Source organism: Vigna unguiculata, chromosome 4, assembly GCF_004118075.2.
Source record: "Vigna unguiculata cultivar IT97K-499-35 chromosome 4, ASM411807v1, whole genome shotgun sequence".
NCBI classification, from domain to species: domain Eukaryota; kingdom Viridiplantae; phylum Streptophyta; class Magnoliopsida; order Fabales; family Fabaceae; genus Vigna; species Vigna unguiculata.
The window spans coordinates 24,974,854-24,986,094 of record NC_040282.1 but is presented as its reverse complement, the minus strand read 5'-3'; the positions used below and the strand labels follow the sequence as shown (position 1 = coordinate 24,986,094).

The following is an 11,241-nucleotide window of genomic DNA, read 5'->3' as shown; positions in this document are numbered from 1 at the left end:
ATGAGTTACAAATTAATTGGTCTTGGGTTGCAAATTAAATTTAAGAATGGGCCAGAGAAGTTTTTCCCCAATTTGCACATACATTTGGTCTAGAAATGTTGGGATGAGGTGTGTTATTGGTGTGCACAGGCTAGGGTCCAACAAGTATGGGAGGGAATTGTGTTTTCAACTATACTTTCCAAATCTATGATTTTTTTTTGTGTGCAAAAAGTCACTTGTAGGTTGCAACGTAATTGATCTTGGGTTGCAGGTTAATTTTGAAAATGGGCTAGGAAAGTTTTTCCACAGATGCACATACATTTAAAATCTCTATAGAGGAAGAAGATGAATACGAGAACCCATGTGCCACGCAAGAACCATGCAAAAATACTTCACACAAATATGGAGGGGCTGCCAACAAAAGGTGAGGGAAAACCAAATTAAAACCTCCCCAAATGCCTACAATCGTTGGAAGCCCTTGTGGGTGCAAAGGAATGGGGTTGGGGTTCTTTAATGGCAGCTTTTGATGTTTGACAGTGGCAATTTTTCATACTACAACGGAAGGGTTTTGTGTGCGTGGTTCGGGGGAAGAGAATGACAGCACAATGAGATTGGATAATGGCAATAGAACGAGGGTTCCAAATTGGGGTTCAAGAATGTGAGAATGGTTTCAAAAATGGGGTTCGAGAGTTCAAAAATGGGGTTTCGTAGTTGAGAAATGGAGTTGAAAGAGAGGGAAAGAGAATGCAATTTTGGTGCCAACGCGCGAAATAAAATTTCTTTCTCAAATGCCAACGTGGGCAATTTAAAACTAAATTAAAAATTAAAATAAAAATGACATTGTTCATTCCACGTAAGGTGGTAGAAAAAGTAGTAAGAAAAAGATGTCAACCTATCATTTTTCTTTTCAAAATAAGGCTTCCAACATGGGTTATGTAAAATTACTTAGTTAATTTGCATATAGCAAGTTTCTCTGGATGAAATTATTTGGCAAAATTTGTGAAGGATATCTCTGACATTCCAGTACTCTCAAAGTATTAGGAAGATGTTTGGGACGTTTTGAAAATGGAGCGCTCTTAATGGTAGTGTTTTGAGATTTTTCATCTTCTTGAATACAACTTCATCCCATTCTACTTCTTCAAATAAAGGGAAATCCATATGTATGATTTCAATTTCATTGGTCCCCTATAAATACAAAATTCACAAATTAACCACATTACAAGCATACACACAAATATTAGGACACCAATATATGTAAAGTAAAAAATTACTGAGACATCAGCACGTAAAAATAATCCAAAGCAATAATTATGCACCTTATTTTCTTGTAAAACTTGAATGATATCCTTATGGAACCATAACCTACTTCGTTTCCCAAGTTCTTTAGGTGATTCTTTGCGGACAATTTCTTTACCCATGTCCTCTATCAAGTCATGTAGTGTCACTTTATCATTCCAGCTAATCTTTATGAGAGATTTCTCAACCAACACTCCAATATAATGTTTCATGCAGTGACCATGATGAACATGAAGTATATCTTCCACCTCTGTCAATTCGTATTCTTTGAAGCAACAAGCAATGTCAAGAAAAACACTTTAGCATCTTTTTCCAGAGCATCATAGCTTACTTTAAGTGTCTCTTGGATCTCTTTGTTAGGAATTCTTTCGTATTGATCCAAAGCAGATTTCCATTGTTCTGTACTTTTTTCGAATAAGTTAGAACTTATTACTTCCAAAGCCAATGGAAGGCCTGAAGCGTAAGTCACTACTCGATTCAGAAAATCCTGGTATCTCGGATAAAGTTTTACCATCCTGAAAGCTTTCCAACAAAGCAATTGAAAAGCATCTTCCTCGTATGTTCTTTTAACTCTGTGACATGCTAGCAGCTGTTTGTCCCGAGTTGTAATTCTGACTCTACTGCTAGGACCAAAACAATCAGGTCTTCCAACAATTGCCTGTAACTGTTCCCGTTTGTCAACATCATCTACAACCAGAAGAACCTTCTTTTTCTTGAGCCTGTGCTGTATTATAGAAATCCCTTCATTGACACTCTTCAACTTAATGTCCTTCTCTCCAACTGTCTCAAAAAGAAGATTGTTTTGGAGCTGTGGTAACCCATGTTTGTTTGAAGTTTCTCTAACATTTCCAAGAAAGCACAATCCTTCAAAATGACGGTCAATAATGGAATTATAGACTGCAGCAGCAAGTGTTGTTTTATTTACTTCTCCAAGTCCATGGATCCCAACCATGTGGATGACATCATCAGATCTGTTTCTGCAGAAACAATAGCAAGTTATTAGGGAGTATAAATTATATCTTACCCAATCCTCGACTTCCTAGGACAGATACTCTTCGATCCTATTGGGAATGCCTTCATGTCTTATTGCCAGACTGAACATTTTGGACGTTACTTGAAAAAAAAAGACTTTGACGATCAAGTCAGTGAGAGCTATCAAAAGTCAAATCATAGTTTTGGAATTAATGAATTGCGTACCTTTAATTATTGGGGTCCACCTGTATTTATAGAATCATTAATCACAGTTTACCTGGCTTTATGGGTTGGGCCTTCTCCTATCTCGTTGGGCCACCCTTTAGGCTTGGGCTTGTGTGGACCTGGTCTAGGCCCAAGCGCCAGGCTTATGACTTGATACTAGAAGTTCAACTGCTATTTCCTAAGTTTATAGGCGGCCTTGACTCATATGTAATCTGTTTAAAGTAAGCGGCTTTGACTGGTATGTATATATTGTCTCTCTATATAGTTAACAAATGATTTATTCAAAGTAGGACTACAAGTTGGCGGCTAAGACCGGGTATTTATTTATGCCGGTCGTATCCCTTAGTATAGTACATTAGTCCCCCAACCTTTGGTGGAATATGTTGTGTCAAACGATTTTCTGTCTTGTGGCTTTTACAAGAAAAATTCCTCTTTTCTTGGTATATTGGCATATCCCTATAGTAGTCCCCCAACCTTGAGGAGTGGAAACGTTGTTGAGGCTTTGTCAGAGACTTAGGAAAGATGAACAAATAGTGAATGTCAAGAGTCATGTCAGGAGAAGCTGGAGAGTCACTTGAATTATAGACATTTCACTCTTTATTAGTGTGACGTTTTGGCGGGAATATTTTGGGGTTGGATTTTATGTTATAAATAAGGATTAGGGTAGAAATTGTGTGTGTTACTTCATTTGGCTGTCGTGAGATACTTATAGTGTTTCTAGTACTAGAGATGGCAAATAAACTAGTCCCAGCAGGTATTGCCTGAACTTGTCCTCGTTTTGACGGGGAATCCCCGCATTGACTGGGTTTGGGTATGGGTATAGGGAATCCCTAACTTTTTCAATTGGGTATGAGGATGGGTATGGGGATGTACATATCCCTGCCATAATACCCATCCTCGCCATATCTCTGTCCTTGTTTAAATTATTAAAATATTCACAATTAATTAAGTAACCCTCTATATATATATATATATATATATATATATATATATATATATATATATATATATATATATACACACACTCTCTATTTTTTATTTCTTCTAATTATTTGGTTTGTCATGAAACAATAATGAAATAAATCAATAATAATGATAATAAAATCATCATTAAAATAAAACAATAATAATAACAAAAGTAATAAGAAAATAAAATAATAATAATAATAATAATAATAATAGTAATATAATAATAATAGTAAATAATAATCATAAGTGTATCGTATATAGAAGAAAAACTTTAAACATCACGCAAAGGCAGAAAGAAGAATTATAATAATCATAATAGTGATGAATTCACAAAGACAACCCAATACAATGGAAACCACAAGCACACACATATTCTCTCTAAAACCACATACAACAAACATCAAGAAGTTAAACGATACAAGAATTTGGTTCAAGAGAGGACTTTCATGCATCAATATATAACGCAATTGCATATAATATCATTAAAACAGGCAATGGCAGCCCCCCTAACTTGGATTTTCCGCTCCATTTGTGCTCCTAACGTCCCTTCTTGGCCAAAAATTTCCTTAGGTAGGTATTTTCTCCTATACTTGAGTGGACCTTCAACCCTCAAACACTTCCTTTTGGTTCAGTTTTGGTGTTCTGGAAAACCCTTTTAGGCAGCCACACGAAAATACCTCCTCTCATACACCACTTTTACTCACTCATTAAGCTTTCACCCTAGTAATTACTACACTAATGTCCAAAAACCAAAACAATGATTTAAATGTCATTCAAGTGCAATTAATTGGTGGTTTAAGCTCATCAATTGCCATGATCCTTACCTCTCTAGCTTCTTTGAAGATGACTAGGGTTTCTTGATCACTTACTAATGTAGCCAAAAATAATCCAAGTGTAAAAAGATCTATTTCACGCTACCCATGGTTTGAACTCGTATCCACCCAATTATCAAGCATATGCACAACCATCAACCTATAGATGTTTCTTGACATATCATGCACACATATACTTATAACATCATGCCACGTGTTCATATATGCGCCCATAATAAATTAAATAATTAAAACATCACATTAATGGCATACATAGGACTTGAACCCAAGTCCCATTCATTTGAGCTACCATGTCTAACCATTTGAGCTACCATTTCTCCTTTGTCATAATTCTCTAGATTAATTACTTTATAGATTCCTTCCTTCACATTTATTAAATAAATATTTATTTACTTACTTAATTTTTCTGGGTCTTACAAGAGGTCCCACCGTGAGTCTGGAGTTAGTTTTGCACGCTAGTCGGCGAACTCTTATTTCTCGTGCTAGCAATAGTCCAGCTAGGATAACTTCGTATTCGGCCTGGTTATTAGATGTCATGAAAGTGAAATGTAGGGATTTTTCAATGAGGATCTGGTTTGGGCCTTCTAGGACGATACTGGCGCTGACTCCCTTCTGGTTAAAGGATCCGTCAACATAAAAGATCCATAGGTGCTCATCTGGTGTGTGTTGTAAGTCGTTGACAAAATCTAACAAGCATTGAGCTTTGATGGGTCTGTGTGGTTCATAGCATATATGAAACTCTAAGAGTTCTACGGACCATGACGATATTCGTCTTGCTAGATTAGGCTTTTAAAGGATCTGTTGTATTGGGTAGTTAGTTTTGACGATGATCGAATGGTTTTGGAAGTAGGGTCTGAATCTTCTTGTGGTGTTTACTAAGGATAGGGCTAGCTTTTCCACCATTTGATATCTGGTTTCGGGGTCTCGTAAATTTCTACTGAAAAAAAATATACTGGGTATTAAGTTCCTTCGAATTCTTGCACCAATGTGGCACTGATTGTGTACTCTGTTGCGATGATGTATACCAGCAATGGGAGGTTAGGATCAGGCTTTCGGAGGATAGGGGACGCCAAATTTTTTTTCAAATATTAAAAGATTCGCTCACATTCCTCCCCTCATAAGAACTTGGCGGATTTTCATAGGAGATTGATGATGGGGTGTGTCTTATCTACCAACTTGGGAAGGAATCTTGATATGGCCATAACCCGACCTATTAGCCGTTGTACATCCTTAACAATCGTCGGACTTTGATTTCAATTATGGCTCTGCACTTTTCAGGGTTCGCTTCGATTTTGCGATGTGTGAGCACGAACCCTAGGAACTACCACCATCTACCCCAAAGATGCATTTTTTCGGACTCAGCCTTAGGTTGTGCTTTCGTAGCATAGTGAACACCTAGCCTAAGTCCTTGAAGTGTTGTGAATGGCTAGGGGACTTGACAACCATGTCGTCTACATAGACTTCAACACATTTTCCCATTAGGTGGATTAAGACTTTCTCTATATGTGGTCCCTACGTTTTTTAGGCCAAAGGGCATTACTCTGTAGAAGTAATTTTCATCTTTTATGATGAACACGATTTTGATCATGTCTGATGGGGCCATCGATATTTGATTGTACCTTGAGTAGGCGTCTAGGAAACTTAGTACCCGATTCCCTACTACGTCGTTTACTAAGCGATCAATGTTGGGTAAAGGGTATGCGTCTTTGGGACAGGCTTTATTGAGATTAATATAGTCTATGCACATTCGCCATTTGCAACTAGGCTTCTTAACAAGGACAACGTTAGCCATCCATGTCGTGTAATAGGCCTTACCAATGAATTTGGCATCGAGGAGCTTCGTTGCTTCAGCCTTAGTTGCCAACCATCTTTCTTCTCCCAATTTTCTCTTCTTTTGGGAGACATATCGAGCTTCTTTAAAAATTGACAAACGGTGGACAACCACCTGGGGCAACCCTTGATAAATCTGTCACGGACCAGGCGAAAAGGTCTGTGTTATCCTTTAGAGTTGATTCAATTATGATTTGGTCGTTGTTGCTTAAGCCGGAATCGAGTTGTATGGTTCTCCCTAGTGCGAGCTCCAGGCTTCTGGTTTCTTCAACCGGTTGGATTTGCGAGTCACACCTTATTCTTGGGTCGAGGTCTTCGCGTGTCAAAGAGATGCCTACTCTTGGCTCTCGCCTGATGTCATCCCAACAAGGTTTCCGATTCCCAAATGAGAAATCAAGTATTTTGTCACGTTTTGATGATGTTTCGAGTAGATTAATCGGTGGAACATCGATTGGAGTGGACGTTCAGCGATATCCGTGACGGAGTGCATCCATCATCGCGCTATGTTATTCGCGGTCAAGGTCGACTCTTTTGGCCATAAACTTGCAATATAACACTCCCGGGCAAGCTTTTGATCACCGTGGATGGTGATGATGTCAACATACGGGGAGAGAAACTTCATAAATATGTGTGGCGTTGATACTATTGCTCCCAGAGTGTTTAGGAATGACCTTCCTAGGAGGACGTTATAGGATGTGTGCGCTTCGACCCCTAGGAACCAAATAAGGATGGTCTTCATCTAAATTCCTTCATAGAACACTGTGTGCAAGTTTATGTAGCCGCGGGTGCACACCCTTTCTCTAGAGAATCTGTATATAGGCTCTTCATGAGGGATCATGGCCTCGATTGGTAATTCCAGCTTTTGGTATGTTGCCCAGAAGAGGATGTCTACTAAGCTGCCCTGATCCACCAGTAGTTTTTTAACTATGAACTTCTCAAGCTCCATAGTAATAACCATGGGGTCATCTTGGTCTTGGTCGACGCCATGAAAGTTTGCATCCGTGAACGTGATAAAATGAATTCATCGTCATCTATGTACGCGAGTTACTGCGTTGATGGACTGAATGCTTCTAATGTGCATTTTTCTAGCTAACGCGGTTGCCTCGCATCCTACGAAGCCTCTCGATGTGGTGTTTATAGTCCATGTTGTGGGGATCTATCAGTTGGATTGATGTTAGTCTATGCAGGCAGATGTTCTCTACGTTCATTCTGCCTCTCTCTATGATCACGTTGGCGGCCTGACTTTGTGTTGCGGTTATACACTTGTCGAGAATTGCCTTGTCCCTCTCTTTTGACAAATTGTTTTAAATGGCCAGAGCGTATGAACTCTTCGATTTTGTCTTGTAGTGTTTTACACTCATTCGTTGTGTGGCCGTTATTATGGTGGTATTTGCAATACTTGGTCATGTCCGCATTGTGCGGGTTACATAAAGTAAATGATGAAAACTTATAATATATTAAAATACTATATTTAATATTTACGTAAAGTTGGATGGGAATCAATATAATGTTGATTGGTGCTTGAATTTGTTTTCATGGTTTACATTAAGATATTTGTGTTTTTTCTTAATTGGATTACATTATATGCATAATGTGACTGCTGTTTGCCCAAACTCAAGTGTTGGCATGATCTCAAATTGTGAATGCACGAGTGCGTATACATGATTGGTGCATATGAATTGTGGTGATGTAATTTTAGACATGTTGAACTGTAAAAATATTCAAGTAGGTATTCTAGATATGTGCTTTGATGATTGGTGTGCTAGGATTGATTTTGTTGTACCTAAAATCAGTAATTTCGCGTTATTGGTGTAGCACCTGGCTGTAGGGGATTGAACCGCTAGGGGATAACTACTAACAAACGATCTGGACATATACAGTGTCAAGTGACGCGTGTGATGCATCAGGCAATTTTGGGTGCAACACTGGATTGTGTGGAGGATTCTAGACAGCTTGAATGGAGGTCTTGAGACGATGCTTTACTGGGGGCCCAATTATGAATGCAACTTGTATTGCAGTAACACGTGGCCACTCGAAGTTGTAGTCTGGTGGTTTTGGAAGTCTAGTGGAGTGTATGAGATCGTGGCTCGTACCAATGGGTTCTGGAAGATTGCCCTCCTCGGTATTAGTCGACGAGTTTGGAACTCTTGGGACAAATACGGACTGCGGTTCGTATTGGGGAACTCCACTTGATGTCGTGGATCGTGGTCATGGCAAATTTATTTCTTCGTGTGGACTATTAGGTGGTGGCATGTAGTCGGAGGGGTGAGTAGACACACATGGCAACAAAGATCGATCTATGTAATCATCAAAGGGTGTAGAATCAAGAGGCGTTTAGAGGAAGTGATGAAGACTGGGGTGTGAGACTTGGGGTTGTTAGAAGTGGTTGGAATATTGAATGATTATTTATTATTGTGTATTGCACTTGTATTTTGTTAAGCTCACCTTATTTGTGTGTGTTTGACGATGATCATGTAACTCATTACATGGGAGCAGATGATGTTGCATGAGGTGCTGGTGAGACTTAGTGTCAGAGTGGGACAACTTGGGAATATTTTTATTCTCTACAGTTTCATATTATTTTTCTACAATCTAGATTTATTCTCTACGCTTTTGGCGCTTATAATAAAATTTTATTTTTCCTGCGTTTTGGGAAATGTGTGGAATAAATGTATTTATATTTATTTATTATTAATTTTATTTAAATAAGTAATATCCAGCTAATATGATATAGTTGTGGGAAAAGCCTTGTACATGACGACATCTTCATTTGTGTACAAGCCGACATAAGTAACATAGATCTTCACATGCTTGTCAAGGTTTGTATCCCCGCTATAGCACTCCAACGTGAAGGCTTCCCGTTGGCTGGGAGGGGGTTTCAATGATGTCATCAATAAAAGAGTGACGACGTTTGTGGGAGTTTGCCGCTTTAGGGTACCTAGTTGAAACTTGGAAAGAATGAGGGTGGTAACTGGGAGGGGTAGGTGTGGGGTGGGTTGGGAGGGTGGATGTATGATGGGTTGTAGTGAAGGTATTGGGAGTTGCGTTGTACTCACTTTCTTCTTCAGTTGGCACACACACAGCGGTTTTGGATTCCACCTGGACCACTTTTTATTTGCCTTTCAACATGGCATCTGCCTCTACCTTCCTTCTAAGCCGCAAATTCTCCTATCTTAGTGCCTCCATCTCATCAGGGCTACACTTCTTAAAGTCTGCAAACTCCTACTGCATCTTGGCTTACCTTTCCAAGAGCGCGGCCAAGTCCGACTGGTTTGCCACAGCCTCCTTAGGTCTTATTTCAGGCTCCTTCGAGGCGCCAACTTTATTGAATGTTGAAACCATCCTCATAGGTTCTCGGATTGCTTCGGTAAGATACTAATTCGAGCCCCACGGTGGGCGCCAATTATTCATGCGGAAACAATAGTAAGGTATCAGGGAGCATAAATTATATCTTACCCAATCCTCGACTTCTTGGGACGGATACTTTTGATCCTGCTGGGCATGCCTTCATGTCTTACTATTGGACTAAACATTTGGAGGTTACCTGTAGAAAAGGACTCTGACAATCACATCAACGAGAGCTCTCAAAAGTCAAATCACAATTTTGGAATTAATGAATTAGGTACCTTTAATTATTGGGGTCCACCTGTATTTATAGAATCATTAATCACGATTTACCTGACTTTATGGCCTAGGTCTTCGCTTGTCTCGTTGGGCCATCCTTGGGGCTTGGGCTTGTGTAGGCCTGGTCCAGGCCTAAGTGCCAGGCTTATGACTTGATACTAGAAGTTCAACTGTTATTTCCTAAGTTTGGAATAGGTGGCTTTGACTCATATGTAATATGTTTCAAGTAGGTGGCTTTGGACGCTATGTATATATTGTCTCTATATATAGTTAACAAATGATTTATTCAAAGTAGGACTATAAGTTGGCGGCTAACACTGGATATTTGTTTATGTGTGTCGTATCCGTGTAGTATAGTATAAGATCCAACATCCAAAAGTGACTTTACTTTTGGCACTTGTGACTCTAGTCCAACTGGGTAATTCACAACATGTAAAGGAGCACGATTAACCTTTCTATAGAAACCAATTCAACTATCTCCTTTATAAATTCGTATTCATATTTTTCCCTATTCAAGAATATAACTCGGTGTGAAGTCAAACTGAATATAATTGGGCAAGTCAAAATAAACGAATTAAATAAGAAAAGTTAGAAGATTGGGGATGAAGGGTACCCATTGAAATGGAAGCCAGACAAGTTAGCTGCTTGATGGACCATTTTCATTTGTCCAGTTTCTCAATGTTATTAACTTGCAAACTCTTTTCGTGTTCAGCCAATGCCTCTCCAAAATTGCCTTTGTGGTGTCTCACGTCAGAAGGATCAATGAAATAAAAACTGGGAGAACCAATTGAGCCTTGTTCTTAAAGTTGAGGATGTACGAAAGTTCGTTTAAGCAAAAGGAGGAAGATCCATAGTTTTGGGAGAACACTATGATGAACACTCTTGACTCTTAAATTGCGTTCTCAAGTGCTGACGTGATTTCATCCCCTCTTTGGAGCTCCTCATGATCGATGAAGGTGTGAAGTCCCTTGTTGCAAAGGGCGCTGTAGAGGTAGCCAGTGAAACCATAACGAGTATCCTCTCCTCGGAAGTTGAGGAACACATCATAGGTGAATCCGTAGGTAAATGCAGACGAAGATGATTGCAGATCCATCATAAGTCAAGAAAATGTATTTCAAAGTCAAATTAAGAATCCATAGTTTTATACGTACAGTGTTTCTAATGAAACTTCATAGTCATATGTCGTTTTCTTTTATTTTATTTTATTTGTAGGCCATCATAAAATGTTTTTAACAACAATGAAGTTTGATGGTGTCAAAGCATCCCGAGTCACCGTAATGTAGAGTGGTGTCTCCATATTTATGAATTCAGTCTGTTTATGGCTTCTTTGGTCTAACTTATTAAATGAACAACTTTTTTTCAAATAATTAGTAATTTGGTTATTATTTATGTATTTGATTTATTTTGATAATTTTATTTACTTTTTCACTGAATTGAATTCTTATTTTTTTCCAAAAACTCAATGTGATTTATGTGAAATTGACATTAATATTGTTTGGTAGTACCACGTATT

The 11,241-nt window shown here is 38.7% G+C and overlaps 1 pseudogene; it reads right to left on the bottom strand.

Moving 5' to 3' along the window:
* Positions 1-920: 920 nt before the first annotated feature.
* LOC114180630 lies at positions 921-10,821 on the bottom strand (annotated as a pseudogene).
* Between the last annotated feature and the right edge of the window lie 420 nt (positions 10,822-11,241).